The sequence below is a fragment of the Malurus melanocephalus genome, unplaced genomic scaffold (assembly GCF_030028575.1).
Source record: "Malurus melanocephalus ecotype Western Australia unplaced genomic scaffold, MMel_1.1 scaffold_533, whole genome shotgun sequence".
NCBI classification, from domain to species: Eukaryota; Metazoa; Chordata; class Aves; order Passeriformes; family Maluridae; genus Malurus; species Malurus melanocephalus.
In genome coordinates, this window is record NW_026623765.1 from 211,168 (window position 1) to 235,797 (window position 24,630).

General features: G+C 47.0%; 1 long non-coding RNA gene across 1 annotated transcript in view; it reads right to left on the bottom strand.

Annotated features, from left to right (window-relative positions):
• Positions 1-591: 591 nt before the first annotated feature.
• The window catches only part of LOC130582879 (uncharacterized), a 39,985-nt gene continuing 15,946 nt past the window's right edge, over positions 592-24,630 (bottom strand). The window contains exons 2-3 of the long non-coding RNA XR_008966359.1: positions 24,223-24,387; positions 592-3,600 (exon numbers count right to left, since the gene is read on the bottom strand). This is a non-coding gene — a long non-coding RNA (uncharacterized LOC130582879). The remainder of the gene's footprint in view (positions 3,601-24,222; positions 24,388-24,630) is intronic.

Here is a 24,630-nt window from a genome sequence, read left to right on the forward strand (position 1 = left end):
AGGAACACTTCGCTACCAGATGTCCGAGCTTCACCTGAGCTCACGTGTGATGTGCCACGGATGAACCAAACGCAGCCAGAATCCCAGAATGACAGACTCACAGAATTGGGAGCTTTGGGAGGTTTGAAGATGGCGTAGTTCAAGCCCCTGCCGAGGCAGGGTCACCTCGAGCGGGTCCCACAGAACACCCGCAGATTYGTGCGCTGTGTCTCCAAAGACACTTTGGTACCAGAGGGTGGCACTTGCAGAGCTSCACTGTGGCCACCAGATGTCAYKGTTTACCCACGGATGGACCAAGCTCGGCTGGAGCTGGAGGTTCGGAATTCCAGCCTTGTGGTGCCAGAAGTTATGGAGCACAAAGCTTTCTGGGCATGGTACTGTGCCCCTTTGGGCCTGTCCCAGTGATCCAGGAGAAGGTTTTGTTACCAAAGGTCATAGAGCTGGTTGAGTTCCACTATGGCCACCAGATGTCATGGTTTACCCACGGATGGACCAAGCTCGGCTAGAGCTGGAGGGTTGGAATTCCAGCCTTGTGGTGCCAGAAGTTATGGAGCACAAAGCTTTCTGGGCATGGTTCTGTGCCCCTGTGGGCCCGCCCCAGTGATCTGGGAGAAGGTTTTGCTACCAGAGGTCCTAGAGCGCGTTGAGCTCCACTGTGGCCACCAGATGTCATGGTTTACCCACGGATGGACCAAGCTCGGCTACAGCCGGAGTTTTGGCATTCCAGCCTTGTGGTGCCAGAAGTTATGGATCATAAAGTTTTCCGACACATGGTTCTGTGCCCCTCTGGGCCTGCCCCAGTGATCCGGGGGAAGGTTTTGCTACCAAAGATCATAGAGCTCGTTGAGTTCCACTGTGGCCACCAGATGTCAYGGTTTACCCACGGATGGACCAAASCCAGCCGCAGGTACAGGCTGCAATCCAAGCACTGCAGATGCGAGGTTACACGAGTGCAATGCTTTCCAAGCTAAGTAGATGGCTCTTTTTGGTTTTAAACGGAGCTGTCAGCAAGCAGCTATAATATAACTTACTCTCCTGCTAATTCTGGTAATTCTTGACCTAAAATAGTTCAGGCAGCTGGCTCAGCTGCAGGAGTTAAGTTTATTTAAAATTAAAGAAAAATATTTTCTGAGGTGCTTAAGCAAAGAGGACTTGTTAGGATGTCTGGTGATGAGCAGAAGGGCAAAGGGCTTGTGTGGCCTTCACAGGCACAAATGAGTACAGGAATATGGGGGCCTRCCAAGGGCCTGACTTACTGGACCTGCTCCTGTGCTAGGAGACACTTTGGGCCAGGGCAGCAAGCAAAGACAGCAGGKGTGGCATGGCAAGGTGGCAGCAGCAAGATGCTCTTCATGGAGGTTCTCTCTTGTTCCTTCTCTCTGGGTGACCCCAGAGGGTGCACAAAGGCAGGGACAGAGCAGGCTCTAACACAGTWATTTTAAGGGCAACTGCTTCTTTCTCACTAGAAATGAATGAGGTTGTGTCAGCCTGCCCAGGCATGTGCCAAAGGTAGAGTGGAAACGTGCCAGGCCCTCTCATCGCTCCAGGAAATCCGCTCGGATAAGAACAAACTTTCTCTGGTGTTTTTTTTTTTAAATCTCTTGGACACCTCACTCACTTTGTCATCAGCTGTCTGGAGCTGATGTTACCTGACACATTCTGTGCTCCCCTGGGAACGACAGGGGCACTTGTTGGGTGACTGCCCCAAGGCTTTTACTGTGAGCAGCCTCAGAGTACCCCATTACCACTGCCATTACCCAGCAGAGGTTCCCCTTCCCACTGAGGCAAACAGGCAGCCCTTGCCCTGCTTTATCGTGTGCTCTGCAAGTCCACAGCAGTGTCTGCCCTTAGTGCAGCCATGTCAGATGCCCTTTACCCAAAGCTGAGCACTGATTGTACACTCTGGGGCTGCTTGCATCATCCCTACAATGCCTGAGCTGGCCACTTGAAGTCGAGTGCCCCTGCTCTGCACAGAGTGTGTGAGGGCCTGAGCTGGGCCYGGTGCTCAGGGTGAAGTGCTCTGATGTCAATACTCTGGGACATGAGACAATTTCCCAGCAAAGTTTCACGTACACTTAAGTCACTCTGCCCTTTGCTCCAGACATCTCCTGCTTTGACCTCAAYGGAGAGCAGAAAAGAACAAATGACAAATAGTCCCTCCCCCATTTCTGCTCTTACTCTTGAAATGCAGCTTTTACCATGGGGTGGCTATGCAGAAATTTTCATCAACTCCTGTTTGTACAGTCCTGATGGTGCTCCCAGCTCCTCATCAGAAGACCAGAGTTCTGATTCAGCAGATAATGTGACTGTTATTCCTTCCTCCTTGTTGCTTGGAAATGCTTGGAAGCCAAAATATTTCCTTCTCAGGTACATGCCGTTTAACCTCTCTACAAATACCTGTCACACACTCGAGCTTCCATGCTCCTCCCTTTCTCTCTATTCGGTTTCCCTTTCTATACTSCCAAGGTAATTTTTGGCACAACACCACTGAGCAAACGTTCTGGCTCGCAGCAGGCAGAGGAAGGCCCAGACTCAGCTGCCAGGATGCATTGTGCCAGTTGCAGAAGTCAGGCCTCATTCCCCAGTTGTAAAACTCAAAATGAGTTCAGCATGCAGCAGGTGTGAATGGAGCCATGAACCAGCTGGCAAAGCACAGGACCTGGAAAAGGTACAAACCAAAGGCAGACAGGAAATCCCCCACCCAGCAGGACCTGGAAGCTGTCYACACCTGAAGGAAAAGTAACTGCATGATTTACCTTAGAGTGATTATTTGCAAATGACTGAATGTGAGTGACGTTCATTCTTAGTTCTACAGTGGCATTATCAAATGAGTGAAAACCCAGCCCTTGCTATCTCTTGCAACCCATTTCCTCTGAGGAGTAGGTTCTCTACTCTCTGAAAACCTGTTCCTGACCTCCTTGAATCACTTCATTATGACACAAGTGTCAAAGGAGCACTCCTGCCAGCCAGTCTTTATACAGCTGGATCACAGTCTCAGGGATGTGGAAAGGGAATTACATCCATCAGCTGCAAGGAAGGCTAAATTTATTGGTAAAACCAGACTGGGATGCCTCAAGGATTGCTGCTTACATAAAATGTGCTTGCTCTCACCTTTACTATTTCTCCACAGAGATCCAAAAATTGAAGAGATTTCAGGGCAACAGAAAGAGATGGGTATTTTACAGATAAGATAAACAATCTTAAATATGGACAGTACTCACAAGGAGGAGGCTGGCTGGGACAACAGTCCCTTCCTTTTCTCCCTGGCATGCCATTTCAGCAGGCCTGAATCTCTGCTTGAGCAGCAYACCTTTCCTGAAGCACACACCCCAAGCCCTTGGAGCAGGCAAKGTTTTATTTCCCTACTCCCACCTCTCCCCTGCCCTGGAATGCCCTCGTTAGTTCACAAYGGTTCCAGCCAACTCTGCATGTATTTATCTCACAGAAACCATCCATCGCTCACCTTTTGTACTTCATAGACCTTCCCCCATGTGGCACTGGCTCCATTCTGGCCTTGCTGTGTTAGGTGACTCCGTGTCCTGATGGAGACACTGCCATGGCTCCAGCTCCAGATCAGCACCAACACGCTCGGGTTAGGCCCTGCAACACAGGGGAAGGACAGTGTCTACACACTCATCATTCTCTCCTTTGGATTCACAGTTATGGGTTTGGGAAACTGCAATTCATTTCAGCTGTGTGCTGGCAAAGATGAACTGTGCTGGTGAGCTCAGGTTAGGCCCTGCAACACAACGGGAAGGACAGTGACTACACACTCATCATTCACTCCTTTGCATTCACAGTTATGGGCTTGTTGGGAAACTGGAATTCATTTTAGCTGTGTGCTGGCAAAGATGAACTGTGCTGGTGAATTTTGGAGTTGACTGTTGCTGAAGAAGGGTCATTAAACTGCTTAGAGAGACACCCAGCATAACCATTTGCACATGGCATTTTTCCGGCCCTGAAACCACTCACTGCAAATAAAGGGAAAAGGATAACCCAAGGCCTCTGAGACAGGCTGTGGCAGTGACAAGCTGTTTTCCTAAAGAGCCATGAGCTTGTTATCTAATTCTTAGTGTACCAAGGGACCGTATTTACATTGCAAAGTGTTCCTCAATTAGTAAGTATTTTTAAAGCTTTCCAAATAAACTTCAAAGCAGGAGTACTTCCTTTTGGTAGGGAAGGGCTGGCTGCGAGTGGGAGTTGTGAATGTCACTGGTTAATCACTTCCTTCCTGCCATGAGGACTCTCCCGAGGGTGGGCTACTCTCGCCTTTGTTTCCTACCTGAAAAGCCTCMTGAAATACAAGAAGGCTCTGTCCAGGGGGCTCACAGTGTATTCCTGAAGCAGGAACACTACAAGAGGCACAAGGTTTGGCTCCTTGGCACCCTGAGGAAGTGTGGTGCTTCTCAAGATAGAGCAACAACCAGATGTAAGGAAACACTCAGGGGCTCCTGTCCTGCCATCCCCACACCCACCACACTGCCCAGTGTCAGCTCAGATTGCAGGGCACATCCTGCTTTAACTGCACACACAGTGTCATTCAGAAACGTGTCTTTTGCAAATATGATTGACCCTTTGAATGTGACACACATGGGGGTGAATTCAAGAAAAGCAACAATGCATTGCAAATATTTGGGCCATTTCCTCTTGGCACATAATTGCTTGTTTTGTGACCTAAACCCCAGTATTCCTTTCAGTCCTTCACCTGGGTACAGATTACTTAAACAATTTCTACATGCTTTGATCCTTTCTGCAATGAAGGTGGATCAAGCAGATGTGACATAATTCCTGGTGCTGCCATCTGGAGCCATGCCTCATGTGACCTGCTCCTCGTAGGTGCTGTGGCACAYGTTATCAGCTCCATCTATTGCAGACATTGCACAGGTCCCTCCCTAGCACAGAGGATGCTTGAGAAATGCAGGATACCAGGCGTGCTAGCCCGTGTCATTGGCTCCTGGTGAGGAGGTGAGGTGAGGGATGTCCACCTCGCAGTACTTTTCCACTTGCTTTCCCACCCAGGAACTGGAACCAGGCTGTTGGGACACAGGTCACATGTACCTTGGAATCTCTCAGTAGTTCAGTGATGCTAACACTGAATTATTCTCAGCTATCAGAGGTCTCAAGTGTTTCTTTCTTACAGAAAGTACCTCCCATTTTCTAGGGAATAATTTGTATTAATAGTCACTCGAGCCTCTTTTCAGTCAGCAATACTTCATAGCTTTTTCCACGGTTGGGCAGCAACAAAACTCCAGAGCTGCCCATTTCCCACAGAACAGGAATCCTAAAGAACTTGAACTTGCTGTTTTGACAATGCAATTGTTTTGTTGCTACACTGTTAGTGTATTTAAATTTGACAATGGTGACAATACTTTTCTGTCAAAAGGCAGTAATGATGTATTGTATTTAAGATATGAGACAGTAATAAATRTAACTGTGAAAGCAAATTTCAACACAAAGAAATGAATGGAAATTACAGGTATCCTTTGGAGATATAGGACACAGCGAGGGGAGCAGTTCCTATGGAAAGGAGCCCTGAAGGGAAGAAAGAGGGAGAATATCCTGCACAAGAGCAAAATTTGGCTGATGAGCAGATGCAGCCAGCCTGGGTATCACTGGTGCTCAGGGCTGAGAACACCAAGGATGTCTGCAGGCCTGGGACAAGCTGCAYGCTTTCTGACCTGTGACCTACTGGAACAAGCTAGTCAGACTTTGATCCATTGCAAAAGAAAGCTGGAAAAGTGTATCACCACTGCAACAGCAAAGCTGAACTTGGAACTTCCCACACTGACCTTCATCTCCTGAAATCTTGCCCTTTCCAAGTCAGTATTTCCATTTGACCCCCTTCTGTAGTTCTACTATAAAAAACTTACAGTTACAGGGAAATTGCCCCATCTCCTGCCTWAGAAATGATGTGACATATAAGCAAAAGAACCTCCAAGCAGAGCATCTGACACAAACTTCACTAAGTGGCCTGTTCCTCAAAAATACCATTTCACATAAATATTTTCTCCTCTCATTTCCTGTGTGCTACTTGTTACATTACTTGTTTAAGTCAAACACTGTGTGGCAATTGCTAAGATATGGAAGCTGACTGTAACTGTCCCAGGAGCAATTGAAACTCCATGGATGACAAGGACAATTAAGTGAAAATGGAAATTGCTGATACAGCCAAGTGCAAACTGGTAAAACAATAAAAAGTCCTCTCCAGGTCTGGAAATGGCTCACTTGCCTTAGCTGGCCTTTAAACGTCTGGGAGAGAGCTGCACTGGAAGGGTTTTTTAAAGACCAGAGGGCACAGGTTTGGGCTAACGTGGCTGTCCATGACTCAGGGCCTCTGGGGTAATTGCTGCTACTGGCATCAGAAGAAAGCAAGGGTAGCAAGTTCACGTAGGATCAAGGCAGCTTCTAACTTAAAATGGGTGGGATGTCACCCAGCAGACTGGAGGAAGGCATCCAYTGCCCCTGGAATAATGCCTGCAAGCAAGTTCAGGGCAGATACCATCTTTAAAGTCACTCCTTTCCCTCTTGTCCCCAAGAGGTTAGGAGCTTCTTCTGTTGTCATCCCTGCTCCCAGTGACTTCCCTTCTCCCTTTTCCATGGAACAGCATTTTGTCGCCAGCACGACTCCTCCTCTTTAGCCTGTGCAGGCAGCATCAAACAAAGCTAGGGCACGTTGTGGCCTGTCCCTAGGAATGCCATCTGCAGCACAGGAGAGAGGSAGCAGAGGGAGGCACACAGGACTGACCTGGCTGCTGCAGGCAGGGAGCTGCWCAAGATAAAATGCACCTGTTTTATTGAAGGCATGTTTACATCAGGGATCAGATCCTGCCTCWCTCTGCTAAACCGTAAAGTGGATGGCTTATCTGGAGCAGCTCCTGTATGGGCTCGTCCAAACAGCAGCCGGGGAACATCAAAAGGTGCAGTGATCATCCACAGATAAGCAGCCAAGTGTCTGATCCTGAGCTACCCCCAGGCATGGCTCAGCAGCTTGTCTGCCCGTGATGAGCTCTCTCTGCAGCCTGCTCTGGTACCAGAGCCTCTTTCCATAATCACCGCTCCACCACATGGCAGAGAGCTAACTGACTGCCACTCAACAAGTTCTGATCTCAAAGAAAAGGAAAGCCTCAGTGTGAAGCCTGTGAGCAGAGAAGGGAATGGGAACACAGGACTGGGTCAGGGCTCGAGCAAGAGAGCCCAGGCTGTAGTGACCCAGCCACAGTGGGAAGTGTGTTTGCATCAGCCAGCGCTCAGTAATTATAGCAACAGATGACTCAAGATCAAAGTGTTTTTGCAAATGATGTGGCAAAGYAAATCGATGGAAATCTGAGCTTTTTAATCTTTGCATCTGTCTTTAATGCTGACTTCTGTCCGGCTTTAACCTGGCCCGGGATCAGATCTGGGCTCCCAGTGCTGCAGCGCTGGCTCAGGCAGCCCCCTGTGCAGCACTCAGCTCCCTGCAGGCTCCTGCCTCCAGCAGGGATGGATGGGGACAGCAGCCCCTGGGCTATGGGATCTGATAGCCAGAGTGCTTCTAGTGCAGGCCACCTTTGCTGTCCYGGTGAACAACAGAGCCAGGTGCCCAGTGCTCTGTGCTAACATGACAACATGACGGRGTGCTGCTGCTGCTGCTGCTTCAGGGGCTGCCCCTCCCATTTGAGCACCCCAGTAGGCAGCTGCTCCTCTGCTGGCTGCAGTGCTCCAGAGGCACATTCTGATTCAAATTCTCCTGCCCATGCCTGTCCATAAAGATAGATCCTAAAGAGGGCTGGACAGGAAGGCCTCTCGATTTAGCGTGACCCAGCACATGGAAAGGGTACCATTTGCCAACCCCTCTGAGYATATCCCAYGATCACCCTTCACCTAGGCTGGATKTGTCTTCTCATCTTCTTTCTGCCACATACGCTCCTATCAGCTCCTATGACGTGTTTATCCCGAATTTTGGAATTGATGAGTGCTCCATTGATGCCACACATGGTCTCTTGTGTGGTTGCACACTGGCTCCAGACATCTTTCCTGAATGGTTCCTGGCTAAGGGGGTTTGAGTCACAAGTGGCAGAGTGTGGACAGAAGGCCAGGGTGGCTATGGGTTAGGTGAAGAGAACAAATCCTGACTTTCAAAGAGTTCCTCAGGTGTGTCTGAGACAGTCTTGCTCTCTCTTGGTGATCTCTGTTGCTTTAATTTGCTGTTTTCATTCCCCAGGCATTGTCCCCTGCACAGTTATCACATGGCAAGGAGGCTCACGTTGGATAAARTTTCAGGCTTGCCTCCTGGGTCATCTAAATATGGGATTTCCCAAGTCCCATCAATCATCCGGGTTTTTCCTTGCTTATGCTGAGATGCTGTGCTGCTCCTACCTGCTTGTTWCCCAATAGAGCACAGAGGCTTAATTATTGGGTTGCAAAGTTCCCAAGGGTCTTATGAACACTGACTTGGAAAAGCAAAGTAGCATGATGTACTAAACCATGATAAGTTGTTATCCAAAAATTTGTTGTAATCCAGGRGAAGTCTGCCCCCTAAACCAGCTACCCAAGCCACATGTGCTCTCATGGCTAATCATCAAAGTCTACAAGATGAACAGGCAATTCTTTATCATTTTGGGTAGTGCTTTGAATGTTATCCTTTGAGCTTCTTGAAAGGTTAATCTTCTGTCCCTGGGATCCTGATGAGGAACAATTAGAGTATCCTGTGGTGAAACACTGGATTATTATTAATGAAACTTGTGCTGCCCTGGAGTTTTAATTGACTCAAGTGTTTAAACACATGCCTSACTTAAAACATGTGGGTACTCTGCCACTGGAGCTACCGATGCTTTGCACGCAATGCCAAGAAATGTTAACTATTAAAACCATCCTGGATCATTTATTAACCTTAGTTCCTCATGTCCTACCCCAAATCCCTCAACATAAAGGCCTGAGCATTCAACGTGTCCTTGAGACAAAGCAGGACTTTAACTACATTTYTCTTTCCCTTAGGTCTCAAAGGAAGAAATGTCTGGATTCCCTTAGGGCAATAACTATCCAGAGATTTTTGTTTTCCTCTGAGCCACTTTCAGYTGTATTACAGGTGTCTGTAATATCAGGAACTATTTTTATCAAAGTTTTCAAGACAGGAGCCAAGCTTTGACATTTTCACACGAAACTAAACTAYACAAAACTAAACTCTCAGGATGTTTGAGAGTGCCCATGGTGGTAACAAACTGTATGTGAGCTTCCAGCTGAGGTGCCATGCTCCAGCAGGTTCTGTGGTAGGGACAGAGTGGATTCCCTGGGCCACGACTGCAAGGCTCACTCTAGAAAAACAACAGAGCTGAGGCTTTTGCTCACATGCAGAAAGCAAAGGGAGCTTTGCTGATCATTTAAAGGAGTTTGACATCAATGTGTGTGTTCCCTCAGCACCCTTGCAATGCTCCTTTTCCCACATGCAGACAGCAAAGGGAGGTTTGCTGATTATTTAAAGGAGTTTGACATCAATGTGTGTGTTCCCCAATCGCACCCTTCCAATACTCCTTTCCCACATGCAGACAGCAAAGGAAGCTTTGCTGATTATTTAAAGGAGTTTGACATCAATGTGCGTGTTCCCTCAGCACCCTTCCAATGCTCCTTTCCCATTGTGAGCTATCAGATGGACACAGAGATGCCTCAGGACCATGCCCCGTGCTCTACCTGTGTGTATGACCAGGACACATCTCAGCTCCTGCACGGAGACTCCCATCCACTCCCACAATCCTGGCTCCATTTCCTGGGCCTCAYGCTGGAGCAGATGCAAGCTTCTTGCACAAGGAGGAGCAGACGTGGCTGGATTTGGATTTTTGTGGGAGAAAGCCCACAGGGAGCAAAGGCACTGCTGCTGCCAATGGCTCTCAGTGAGGAGCACCTCATTCAAGTCCCATCTGTTGCCCTGTTCAATGTCATGATCCAGGAATGCAGCTACTGCTCAGGCAGTAGCCAGCTGGCCACAGCAACTGCAGGTGTGTAATTTTTATTTGTTTATATATGTAAATCGAGTCCAAAGTCTCYAATGATTAAGTCATGCGATGCAAGGCATGTGACAGAGTGGTTAATGGTGAAGGGTAGACAAGGATGACAGCAGGAAAGCATTTCAAAGTGGCAGCTGTGAGGTAAATCAGATTGAAATTGGGTAACCTGGATTTAGGGGAGAGGTTGGAAAGGAAGGGCGTAGCACTGGGAGAGGAGCTTTCTTTTTTTTTTCCTCTGGGAAGGGCCCTGATCCTCAGACTCGGGGCTCTGATTTTTATTTTACACCTGCTACTGTAGAGCTGATGTGTGCCCACCACCTTCAGTGGAAAGAGGCCTGACTGACACCAGAGAACCCTGAAGTTCTTGGGGTCAGCTGCAGATTTTGGGACATGCTCTCAGCACAAGAAGTGGCTCTCCCTGTCTGTGTCCCTGTCCCTGTATTTTTCTCCTGGCCTCTCCATGGCCCATGAGAAAGGACARAGGGGTGAATGAAATGGGCTTGTGATGGGACTGTCTTTGGATTCATGCTGGATCACACGGGAAGTCTTAGCCTGAGTGGAAAATGCCCACTCAAATACCAAGTGGACCTGAACCCGTAATTACCTCTGCCATCACATGTCTCATTTGCAGCTGTGTGCACAAACAAATGACTTGTCCATGCAGGGATTGTTCTACACATTAAACACTCCTTGGTCCTGGTCCTTTTAGAAAAGTCCCCGGTCTGATCCCCATGGAAATGAGGGGGACCTCTGTACACAGAGAGCTGTACCTGACACTCAACCACTGGGCACACATGTTGAAACCATGAAACCATGTTGTTCCCTAGCAGGCTGCTGATGTTATCACTGTTTCTTTGAGGAGTAGAAACAACAAGATCCTACAACGACAAACCACAATGTCTCTTGTGGTACATAAAGACAGGTAAAAAAACCACCAGCACCAAAAAAAAACCAACAAACCAGCAAAAAAGAAACCTTCCCAAATAATTACAAAAAAAGAGCATTTCATGTCCTTTGTGTTTTTCCTGGACCAAGCACCTTACAGACAATTTGCTYATGATCTGCCAAACAAAGGGGACARAGGACCATCATGAAAGACAGACATGAAACAAATGAGTTTGGAGGGGAGAACAGGACTGTTACAGGGAAACCATTACTTGATACTCAAAACTCTAAATCAGAACCACATTTACCAAGCTTTCAGGCTCACAATTCCAGGGAACAAGGAAAAGCTTMTTTTACATTAATTGATATGTTACTTTGTGGGATCTTGTTGGTGGCTGCTGTCACCTAGAGACTAAATGCTGTTTATGGCACTGCCTCAAGGAAAGCACCACAACAGCCAGAAACTGTTTCACCTTCACCAACTATTGGCTTGTAGACATTAACAATTTTCACATTTTGCTATGGGTATTTTAAATTTTTTTCAAGTATAAGGCTAATACAAAACCAGAACGAAAACTGGAATGGAATCTCTGATAAGCAAGAGCATCAAATTTTACAGGCTGTTGTGGCCTGTATAATTTTGTTTTGTTTGTCAGGTTTTCTCAGAAGGTATTTCCACACTCTTAAGCTCAGGTCTTGTGAGGTTCTGAATGCATAATAAAGCAGCAAGGGGATGTGAAATGTGTTAAGGGCTAAACTTGTGTCCAAACCCAGTTGCACGGAGAGTAAGAGGTGTGCAGGCACTCAGCAGGGAGGCACACTGACATCCTGCTGCCATCCTTCAGCCAGGGCAGCTGGGCAGGAAATCTAAGTGGATTTAAACCAGAGTGTGCCAAATGAACTAACAGCATCATATAAGGTGTTAGTTTACAACACTGCCTGAACTTGATGCATTAGGAATTACTTTGTAGTCCTGTATTCCTACACAAAGCCTAAAATACTTACTGAGTCCTCGAAATAAAAGCACTCCCCGAACTCACTGGATGCTGCACGGATGTGGCACAGAGGGCAAAAATCAGACTGTATGCAAATTTTACTCATTAGATATTTACAGTAACACCACAGTTCACAGCACTGCTGTGTGTAGATGCTGAGCTGCATTTTGAGGTTGGATTGAAGGYATTCACTCCAACAAGCCATACTGGCTTGCCCATTTCCTTGCTGGATACTCTGGGCACATCTGGCCTAGAAGAGGAGCCACTCCAGATGTAGAAAGATGCCAAGAGGGTTGAGCAATGTGCCCTTAGACTTGTGTGTCCTGTCATCARGAGGCCATATGATTTCATGCAATTACCAAGTCCTAATACTCTCATGGCCCTTTGGACTGACAGTCCGTTGCCTTTYCCAGAGCTGTTTGACAGAGGGGAAAGGTGGTTTTTTTTTCGATCAGTGCTGTTTATTTGTTTTCCACTGTGAACTCCCCCAAGTAAGTCCCTGGTGTCAAACACCTGGCAGGGCTGCCATGTAGGCACTGCTTGTTTGTCCTGTTACTGYGATGCCGTGGCGGGTGGGAATTTGGCAGGGCCTGGAGAGGAGAGCCACATCAAACAACCTGTGCTCCCAGTCACATGGGGATTGTGCTGCCTCTTTGTTCCTGCTGGGATTCCAGTAGGTCGGAGCTTCGGGGAAGATCACCCTCCAAGATCATGTCCCTGCACTGCTGAGAATGATGGCAAGGATCTCCAGAAATGGGACAGGGTTAATGTGGGGAGCACAGAGAATCTGGAGTAACACCACCAGTAGAGGAGACACCCCAGACCCCTGGTGCTGGCTACACATGTGTTTATAGAAGTCAGCTGCAAGACTGAGGGAAGAAATATCACATAACCATATGGGAGTGAAGTGCTACATCCACAYCTGCATCACCAGGTCTGGCTGCCCTCTTTTCACAAGGCCCACAAACTCAGCCAGATCAGCTGCAGTCCCTACTAGTTTATGGCCTCACACAGAGAAGCACCTGCAAATCCGGTTCAGTCCTTAGAAAAACGTGAGTGGAGCAGTGSTACAGACCATAGTTCAGGGTGGAGACTCTTCTCCCAAAACCAGCTGCAATTGTTTGTTGTGTAATGGTGCCGATGAAGTTTTGTAACTCCCTCACACACTGGGAGGATTCATTTGATCATAAGAGCAATTTCACTTTCTGGCATCTACCATCCATCAGAAATTCCAGGCCAGAGCTTTAAAGAGCAGCTAATGACTTRGGATCTTATGACTGCTAAACATTTCAACTGAGGTACCTCGGCAGGCATGCACAGTCCTCCTCCTTCAGAACGACATCAAAACTCTGGGGTGCTCCAAAAGCCCTTCCTAGTCTGTGCTGTGGAGTTAMCAGTGTTTAAGATGAGTCACAAACATCCTCCTGAAGCACAATGTCAGCTCTAAGGCCCAGATGAAGATCCCTGCCCAGGACCCCCTCATCCCAGCACATGCACCCTTCCCTCAGCTATGGCACCACATAAAGTGTCAGGTGCAGCAGTGCCACAGGCACAAATGGCACAGCCCAGGAACTCTGGGCACCTGGGGCAGAGGCTACGAGTCCTGGCAGTGCTGACAGGCTCAGGGCAACACCAAAACACGAGCACTCAGCCTTGTGCCAGGCTGGGAAGCTCACACAACCAGCTGGCAACATGTGAGAGGGCACTTGGACACAGGGCAAGGCTGAACATTGAGGGGCTGATGGAATTTGGTTCTGTTTCACACATGCTTTGGAAAGATTGGCCTTTCTTTGTGAGATCCTGCAGATACTCCCTGGAGTGCACACCTAGCTAAGCAGCTCAAAGACCTTTCCATCCAGAGACACTGACCCTATTTGGGAAGTGTGAATCCAGTGAAGTTTGGCAACTCTTTTACAGCTAAAGGTCCTCASTTAAGCTCTGGAAAAAGCATCCAACCTCCGCTGAACCCATCTTAAACTCTGCCCTGCACCAATCCCTAGCAAAATGGTACCTGCATGTGTTCCACGGAGACATACAATCAAACAGTGACTCACTGTCACAATCCTTATTCATGCATTTATTGCCCAGATAACTCTCCATTAAGTTAATGAGTCATTCTTTTACACCCACCAAATGCATAGTTTGAATGCTGCTGATTTCTGCTATTTATGAATYGGAAGAAGAGCAGGCAGAGCCTTGATGTAGAAAATTTGCCTCCAGTGGCAAGCTCCATATTCCAAAGTCAATGAATTGCAGGTTTTTCATGTATGTTACAGGGACCAAGCAGAACTCCAGTACCTCCTGCACACGAGCACTGGAGGGTTACTGGGGTTTGGTGAAGTGCCTGACACCAGTTCTGCTTCTGAAGCCACAGGATGTTGGCCTTGGATGCCAGGACACACTGGCCATGTTTGAAGCAGCTTTGTGAGATGAGCAGGGACCTTTATTCCAGACAYCATTAAATTTTAAGCGGGGCAGGARATAAARTATTTGGCAKAGCATTATCTATATGGATGCACAATCCATGCAAACTTTTCTAATGTATTAAACGAAGATAATTTCCAGGTCTTGCTAGTTTGGCAGTATTTTGAGTAATTTATTTTTTTATGTGCCTGGTGTGGTCCATAACAGAAAGCTGTAGTTCAATGCTCTATTGACCTCTTTCTGCAGTGCTTTGCAGCTGAGATGAGCTGCCTGAGCCTTGTAAATAAACCAGGAAAGTTCCACTGGCTCTGGCTCTGGTTTGTGCTGCCGACACAGGCCGGGAGTATGAAAGCAGCTCTGGTTTCACACTGACCTTCCCCCTGCCCTCAGCCAGTGCTGACAGCTGCTAATGYCAACAGCCAACCGGTTCAGCTTCTCCAGCCTTATCAGACTGTTTGCATAAACAAGGGATCAGAGCAACAATGAAGGAAGATGGGCTTGAGCTTTAAAAAGCTTTATCCTACAGTTTTCTTATCATCTCTGTCTGTCGTCCCCTCCATGTCTGTTTAAAGCCTTACTCCCCAGGAACTCATGATCCCAGGTTTCCTCTGGAGTGGTTCTAGAGCTGGAACCTGCAGGCTCTCTGAGGGGAGCTTGCACTGCTCTTGCAGTTCCATCCARCACAATTCCCTCTCTGATCAGTTCAGGTTTGAATGCAAAGAGACTGTTCTGGCAGGGAGCAAGGAGCAGTCCATGTGCACACGTGAGAAWGCAGCTCCCTTGGCTTCCCCTCTGGAAGTCCAGACTCCTCACCAGATTGCTGGAGCTTTTGCAAATATTCCATGTTTCATTTCCTAAACAGCTAGGCACGTATTTAAATGCTGAGCTCTTCTTGCCAGACACTGCTGCTAGTTCCCTGAACTTGCAGAGGATCCCAGGACTATAAGCTCTGTTCAGAAAAGAAATTCTCCCATCTGTTCAAAAGGGGAAGGATGTAACACTGACCAATATTGAGAAATGTATTCTCCTGATTTCAGAGGCAGTTATTGGAATGTGCTTGGTATTCAGATGATAACTTCCACCTGTAGCAACTTGCTGAGTGATACCTTGAATCACACTGTGATAAAGGGATGTGTTTGAAGTTTTTGAAGGCAGTAGCTCACTATCATTCCCTTTTGGTGCTGTCACTCAGAGCTCTGCAGCCTTGCCTGTGTCAGCAGGTAGTCAGACTAAACTAAACTTGCCATTCATCTAAATCTAAAACTCAGCTGGCTTTACTCAATTACTGATTAAAACCAGACACGGAATAAAACACTGAAAACAATCTTTTYCTGAACATWATATCCTAATACAAAGAGCAATGGTGTGTGCTGCAGACCACTGAAAACAATCTTTTTCTGAACATGATATCCTAATACAAAGAACAATTCCCCAGTGAATGTGAGCTGCAGACCCAGACCCTTCAGCACCCCGAGAGCCCAGTGCAGACCATGTCATGGGATTTTTGGGGTGTTGGCTTCTGTTGTTTGGASGCTCTCTGCAGAAATGTGGTTTAATTGCTGCTGCCATCCAGCCTGACAGGGGAGTGCTAACACACCCACTGGCTGGGAGCAGGCCTGTGACTGCACTTCAAAGCTGATCCCACCTCACAGCAGCAGCCACCAGCACATTCCAGGGCAACAAGAGCCATGCAAAAGKTAGACAGAGAACCCTGTGGCTTCTGAACCTCCCCACTCACTGCCGACTTCCATTAATTCATTAACTCGGCAGCTTTGTTCCCTTATCATAATCCTCCCAGCAACAGCAYRATAAATTGTACTTGCAACAGATGCCTAAACAAGATGATCCCAGGCCTTTGCAACTTGAATCAAGGGTGGGAAATTCACAGCTTTGTGGTGATCTCCAATTCATTCATTATACAATCGGATCTTAATTGCTTTACGAATGTGATCCTAGTAAATCTGGCCTCTAGTACCACTCCTATTAGAGACTTCTGTTGCTAAATCTCTGCTGCTAAACACAGTCAGTCCATCCCTTGAGGTCTTTTTTATTTCAGTGGGCTCTGAAGAATTGAATTATCTGTAGAAATTAACAGTGTTCACCCACCTCATATTTACCSTGAATGGACAGGCACCAAACTTAATTTAGCTGTTCCCAGGAGCAGTTTTCRTGAGCTCCTGGGGGAACCTGTGCTATGAGCAGGTAACATAAAGAAATGTCCTTGGGGTGCTTTTGCACGTGATTCTTCCTTAAAAGAAAACTCTGCATTGACCAAACTCATCCCAAAGTGCTGCTGYCCAAATGCAATATGTCTAAATATAAAGCTAGTGCAAGAAAGTGATGGTGCTTGTGAAAAGTTCAGCTGCAAGGGATCCTGCCTGAGATCCTCTGCTCCAGCACGGTGCCAGGCTGTGCCCGTCTGCTGGGTGAGAAATCTCCAAGGCAGTCCCCCAGAGCTGCCTCAGTAGGTGGCAGTCTTCACCTTGGCTTTGCAGAGATCTGTCACCCTGTGGAGATGCAGGGRGATTGTGGGCACAGAGGACACTGATCTCCTGACAACAAGAGCTGGGCTGGCTGCAGATCACAGCCCAGGAACTACTGCCACCATCTCTGACTCCAGAGTGCTTCAAAGAGTCCTCAGGTACAACCAATGCACTTCAAAACACTAAATGAAGTTTTGGCCATTTGGAAGAGGCTTATACCAGCAGAATCATTGCTCATTTGTAGAGTAAGCAAGAAGTGGGAGCAGTACAGTTTTTATTTTTTAGGGGGAAAATGTGGTACAGGGATGAAAAAGGAACCCATGCGAGCTGTGTTTTGGGACAGGGACAGTTRGGGCAGTAAACAGAACGTAGCAGAGCCTCATGTGAGATATAACTCAAAGGCCATGAAGAGGGGAATATCTTCACCATGCAAGTCAACATCCACCCCTCAAGGAGGGTGGAAGGAGAAGCTAGGGGAGTGGGATGTGGCCACAAAGGAGGTGAGAYAGGCTCCTGATTTCCTGATTTCAGGCTGCCTCCTCCTAGAGCCAAGAGCAGCTAGCAGCCCCAAGGGAACAGTTTGGTGAGGACAGCATCCTCCACTGAGTGGGACAGGGCTGGGTGATGGAGCCAGAAGCCTCTTGTGCTGCTGCCACAGTGGAATGGCCCAGCTGATCCTCACCTCAGCCTTTGCAAACCCAAGCTGATCCTAAGCATTGTAGTTCTGACCGGGACACTGGATTCACAAAGCTCTTACAAGTTTCAGGCACTGTCAAGCCGAATTTTTTTGAACTGTTCACCTGAAAATGAGAGGAGGAGCCACTGCTAATATGAGAAAGCATCCTGGTTTCCTCAGTGACACCACTTGCCTCACTACTCGGCATTATGCCTGCCTGCCCCTTTTTCTCCCCTGAGTGAGCTTGAACAAAATAGCAAGCATATTTTCCCTTCTTACCCAAAGGCAGATGTATAGTCACACTCCTGCCATTCTCTCACAGTATCTTACATAAATCACCATTGGCTTTGGAGAGATGCCAAAACAAGCCTGAAGGAATGTGTACAGGATCTACCAGAACAGGGTTTCCCCGTGTTTCTGACTGTATAATCCCCTTATACAGAGCTAAACCAATAGGCTCACACCTCCTCAACTGAAAACCTTTGCCAACTCCATCCACTGCCTTTAAAAACAAACAAGGAAACCCATAAGCTCATGCCCAGTTATTACCATGAAAGAGAAAACAAGAGACACAAAGCAAAAGAATTTGCCACATGCAGCTCTGTAAGTGCTAAGTCCATGAGTGAGGAGACATTTGTCTTTGTTCCGTGTAGTCAAACATGTCCTAATCTTTAAAACACCTTCACTCCAAAATTGTAGTTGATTGCTCAGTCACAGGGCATTTGCTATTGAAGTGAGAGCCTTTGCTGAGGCCCCAAAGTGGTGACACTGCAAGACTATAAATTCAAGCAATGGGCAAGATTTAGGAAAGAGAGCTCTGTGAAGAGTTGCCTGAAGTTAACAGGGGTGGTAGGACTTTSCTGGGATGCCCATATTGCCAGCACAGTTTGAAAAACCCAAAGCTGCAACTCAGAACAGACTCCACACAGTGAGTGCCAGGTATGGAAATTGTTGGTGTCCACCAAATGCTTTGGTGCATTTCAGCTTGGGGGAGGTGCTGAYGGAGGGCAGAGTCCCCTCTATGCTTGCAGTGCTCAAGCCTGACTCCCCTAAAACAGAGCAGTCAGTGACACCAAGAGTCACAAAGTGACTAGTGCTGACACCATGTTTATAATAACAGCTAAATATCCACCTGGAGAAGACTATTATCACTACAGCACCTAAAGCAGGTAATTAGAGAAAGGCAGAGCTGGGGGGCCATGCTTACAGCATGGCTTTTGGAAGAGGCTGCTCCTAACCCAGGGGAACAGGCCAGAGACAGTGGATTCACTCAGGGAGTCTGCTCTGAGCACCACCTACTGCAGCCTGATATGGCAGACAGTCCTGTGTGAACCCAAAAGCACCTAACTTACTCTGGTGCTTGAAAGACTTYCCCCAGCTAGTCCTTCATCCTTAAATCCCTACAGACATCCCAAAACRGCACAGGGTCCTTGCGTGGCACGGAGCAAATTATGTTTACCCAGCTGAATGTGCTTCTGCTGTCTGGCTACAGAACAGGAATGCTCAGGCTTGCAAAACACCGTGAGAACATGTGAATGAAGTCTGCAGACTTCTTCCTTGTTCCCAGTTTACTCTGGAATAATAGTTTACTTTACCCAAGCTCTTCCTGATCCATATCCACAGATCAGCAGCATCAGACTCAGCACTGCAGCCTGGCATGAAGGCAACAGAGATACAACAGAGCAATTTTCTCCCCAACACCTCGGTCTGACAGCTTTGAGGATGTCGTGGCTTTTCAGCACAAGACAGTGAATGATTTTTGAGTCACTGCCTTTGTGAGCAGGTTGGATTGTGCCCCATGCACAGGCTGCCCCTCACCTGCAAGGCTTGGTGCAAACAAAGCAGTGCCCCAGCTCTGGGTGCGACCCAGAAAGCTGTGCCCAGCCAGCCTGTCCTGATGTTAATCAGCTGCCTTTGATTCAGTGCCTTTCAACTGCAGCTCCATCCTCTTCCTGCCTGCCAGGCTCCCAAGGAAGCAGCTACAGGGAGTGTGATAGGAAGTGCCACATCCAGGCAGATCACGGATCTCAAACCTTGGCTAGGATTTTTGACAGCTAATTGAGGGTGTTTGTGTTTTGCACCAGCAAAGTCAGTTCCAGTCTGTGTGCTAAGTCCATGGCTGCACCACTGCCTGGTCCGGACATGCAAAAGGTCCTTGGTGAGAGCATAGCCTTTGGAGAGACAACGTAAGCCTGAGACCCAAACTTCATCTCTGCCAGCCCCAGAAAACTGGGCTTTACTTTGCTAGCCCAAAAACAAGTAAGAAATTCAGTCACTAGAAACCAATGCCAATTTCAGTGATCTATTAGAGATGGGTAAAGCTGCACTCACAGCCCTTGCAGATCTTCCTGTCTTCTTCTAAGTSTATTTTCTATATACAGGTACAGAAATATTAGCATTTGACAGTAATTTTCATCCTACCCAAACCAATAATTTAATGAGGTTTCCATGATAGGCTGTCTTCATGGTCTGGGGATAAATTTTATTTTCATTTTTAGTCAGTAGGTTTTAAATTGCGGCTTTTTAATTTTTCCCCTCCATCCTTATATCAGGCTGGATATCAAACTCACAAGTATTTGGGAGACATTATTTCTAACCAGATTCCAAATTGACCCCATAGTCAGCATTTTTTTATTTTTACTTTTGAAATCTGCAGCTGAAGTCSAGACACTTGTCTGGGCTTGGATCCAGGTATCCAATAGAGCACCAAAGTACACAGGGCCCCTGTGCTCCATCTAACTCCCCAAACGAATCCAAAAGAGCACATCCCTGGGCAGCCTGTTTCTAGGAACAGTATCASTATATGAGCCTTGTAACTCATTAATGCTAATGGCAATTGCATAATGCACAGCTGAAATGTGCTTGTACAGTGAGCTAAGAACATATCCCAGCTACACAAGGTGCAATTGTCAGGCAGAGTTTCTAATGGGCAGCTTCCCTTACCATTGCAATTGAATTTATCTTTGATTAGAAATGCTTTGGTTGGGCCAAATGTCAAGATATCAAAAAGTCGTGCCACCAATTGTAGAATAATTCTCCATTGAAATGCTGCATGAGTGGCCATGATCTGGAAGGAGGTGTGATCTTTTCACCTTGTCATTGCTCTCTGTGCAAAACCTCAGGAGATGTCCAGAAGGACCTTGCTCAGTCACTGCACCTMACTGAAAGGGACTTCAAGCATCAAGGATGGCACGATGTCTGTGAATGCTCAGGGAGCCCTGAAGCATCGAGATGCAATGGAAATGTCAACCTTTATAAAAGCTGCTCCAGCCTGGTGCCGCACACAGATACAGAATGGATTTTGTTCATATTCTGCAGCTTTGGCCAGCTGCCATGACTCAGAACAGCTGTCTCACCCTTAGCTGGCTTGCTATAGAATATTAACTATACCATCTGAAGGGCCTGTTTCTCTTCTGTCACAGCCTCACTTCAATGTCCTTGACTGATAYAGATAAACAAGCTTTGGACCATATTTAAAATCCAAGGCCAGCTTTATCCCAGGGCCATCAGATAACAGCCACTGGAGCTCTGTATGTACAAGCAGGACTTGGCCCTTAGTTTCTACTGCCTGTCCCTGCAAAAGTGTGGAGGGCAATTCCCTCAGGAGACACCTCTCTGTGTCCTGACCCTTGAGCTGTCAGTGCCAGTTCCAAAATATGCAGCAAAAACACACAACTCAGAGTTGGCTGCTCAAGGATGCTCTCACACCCACCTTGCACCTGCCTGGGCCAGTCTGGGGGCTCTGATGCCAYTGTGGTGCCCATGGCCCATGGCTGGGGACTCCTCCACATGCATTTCCCCTGAGACCAGAGCTCAGCAGGAGGCAGCTCTTTGGCTTGCCAGGCCTTCCTGTTCTCACTCTGATCATCCTTTTSCTCTGGAGGCCAGGGCTTTGTCCAGAGCTGTAGAAAATGGTATTTAGCTATGTTGAAGGTTGCTCCCTCCCAACATTTGTGCCTGCTGCAGTGTYACTTCCATTTGGAAATGTGTCCTGCTTGTAGCTGAGTGAAATGAATGATGGGGCTGAATTGTGAAGATGTGGGGCTGTGAGAGGATGAAGAATGCTGCTACAACTTTGAAACAACAGAAAATATGAAATAACTCTTAATTCCCTGCTGGCACSTATAGGCAGTATAAATAAACACTCTAACTATATAAACAGCATACAGCTTCTAGGAACTGGGTCACCCTCTGAAASAGCAGGCAGAGGAGTCTGCTTCTCTGCAATAGAGGCTTGGCTAAATTATGTAATTCATTTAAATGCACACTGTACAGTAACATAATTTTTGAAAACCATATTGTTTGGCCTTCCAAAGTGATTCCCAGAAGTAATTCCTGTGAGGAGCACACACCCAAGCCAGTCAGAATTTCTGGAATGACATTCCAGTTGCTCAACACCTGGTTATGCAGATAGAAGAGAAAACAGAGCAACGCCTTAGCCAGTATAATAGATAAGGGTGTGAGAATCCAACTTGCTGGCTAGCACATGAAAGTGTGAATGACCTCGCCCCACGTCCAGGATTGCTCAAGCCAGAGGAGATGGCAGTATCAATACACACATCTTCCTTCAGAGTCACAGGACTCTCCTCAACGCTCAGATCTTAACCCCAGAACAGAGGGAAAGCACCATGCCTGTCGAACAACCAGCTTGCAAAGTTCTTTGCTTCTGCAAASCAAATGCAGAGAAGGATTAAGGAAATTTTCTTTTATTATTTCATCTAGTGAAAGACCTTCCCACCTCTTCAGATAAACTCATGTGCAATTAGAGGGAAGTCAAAGTAACGGGTTCCCTGTTTTCTTCAAATGAGACTCGTAGCTCTACTGTTTCCACTGGTCATGGGAACTGACCACATCCATTCTGCCCCATGCAATGACTGGGTCACCTTCCCTGTGCTAAACAGAAAGCAGCTCCTCTGGCTCACAATCACTGAGTGCATTCAGCTGTTCTTATTAAACACCTAACAGCTTGAAGTGAATACTGTTTCCATCTGTGTCCTCAGTATCTGTCAGGACTAGGCAAGAATTCTCAATTTGCCTCCCTAACCAGAAGAAAATATGTGTACCAAGAGTAGTTATTCAATTCACTGACTAGCAGATTTTTGGCAGCTGTAGGCCAGGCCCTGGGGTAAGGTAGGGGGGTGAGGGCAGTTTCTTGCTGTGGGCTCCCCCTTGGCCCAGCTGAGGTGCAGAGACCACTGTGCAGGAGGGAGAGRCAAGGAAATGGATGGTGAGTAGGAGTTGGGGGTAAGTGCCAGGTGAAAGGGCACCTAAATCCTCATGCCAGTGATACCCAGAGAAGTTCTGCAAGGACTCCAAAACCAARCAGCCTGGTGGTAATATTATAGGCCCAGCACGTGTCCTGCAAGTCCCTGGCTGAAATAAAGACCAGARATACCTGGTTGCAGAGCAGGGGCTCACTTTTCAGGTAATGCTTCCCCTGAGCTGGAGGGAGACCTTCAGCAGCCCCAGTGCCCACAATGTTTCTATCTGTAACTTGTTACACACTAAGTGACACATGCCAAGTCTCTTGATTTCTCAGYAATTCAGTGGGATTCAGGCTACCAAAGGATTCTATGAAAATGTTTGCCTCAAGACCCAGTGAGCTCTCACCTGTTCAGTTTGCTCTCCCAGCTTGCTCTGCAGTATTTTTGAAGTTGYCAGACCAAGCACTCACAATTCATAACAAACCTTTCTGGCTTCTTTCAGATGTGCCTCATGGGAAACCTCAAAGTATAGGCTACACCAAACCATGTTCAGAATGTTCTTTCAACAATTTGCTTTGACTGAATCCAATGGCCAGACTGTTCACCTGTTCAGCAGGTAAACTTCAGTGAGGTCCACAAAGGGGTTCATTTGAGTGTGCATTTGAGGTCTGTATTGGTGGGTACAACTCATAGTAGATACGAAAGAGAAAAGGAGGTGAGAACAAACAATTTTTATAACAGACAGATGTGAGACACTGATCAGCTAAAGAAACCCACTTGGTCAGCAATAGAAAGCTCCCCTTGTCAGGCAGCTCTATACCCAGAAAGGAGAGCATGGGATAAGTGATCAAGTGTATCCCTTTTATCAAACATATGCCACTGAGAAGAGACACAATAACAATTGCTTTGATTTAAAATAGAATAAAGGATATGAAGTCAATGAAAAGTTTGGGTTTACCTCAAAGCATTGCTGTGACTGTTAGCTGAATGAGGGAGCTTCCCTTCARTATCACTTTGGTTCTATATGCTTTCTGGGAATGGCAGTGGTTTCCAGGCCATTCAATATTTGCTGCGTGACCCATGTGTTTTCCCTCCCGTTCACCTGCACTGCTAACGTACTTTCCCCAGGAGATGGAATGTTTATCATACCAAAATAGCAACTAAATGAATGAAAGTTCAAGCAGGGCTATAAATAGAAAGGGCACCAGGTTTTCACAGTGCACATACAAGCTACTTCACACCCACTTCCTTTTGTCTGCCTTAACTCTGAGATCTGAAGCAGAATAACCTTTCTGCCCTTTGGAACAATGAACTGCACAACAATTAAGAGACCAAACTGTTATGAGGAAGTCACTGAAGTGCTGCGTAGGAAAAATGGACAGACTATTTGACAAATAGATAGGTAAATAGACAGACAGATAGATAGATTAGACAGATAGATAGATAGATAGATAGATAGATAGATAGATAGATAGATAGATAGATAGATAGATAGATAGATAGATAGATAGGCAGATAGATAGATAGTGTTGTGCCCACAGCCAGAGCTGCCAAATAGTAAATTTTAGCAAGACTTACAGGGAAATCTGGGGATGGCTGAATGAAAGTGCTCTGAGTGAAATTTCCCTCTGGCTGTCCTTCTTTAGCCATCTCTCTCCTGCATTATGTGTAGCAGTCAGAGCTCAGGCAGTGGGAAAGGCACAGTGGCCCCTCCTGGTGGAAACCAGCTTCCAGAGCTGCAGGCTGCAAAGGAGAGAGGAAAACATGTGGTSAGTTGTAAAATAAGACAGAAAAGCTCAACAAAATAACCCAACTTTTTTTCTAAAGGACAAAGCCCACTTGCTTTTCCTACCAAAGGCAGAACACACTGGTGCTATTTCAGTGTTGCTTTTCCATGTAAATAAATCACTTTTCATATTGCCACAAGGTGTGTTTAGGACARCTATGGGAGGAACAGAGAGGGTTACAAAGGCAGAAGGGATGGGG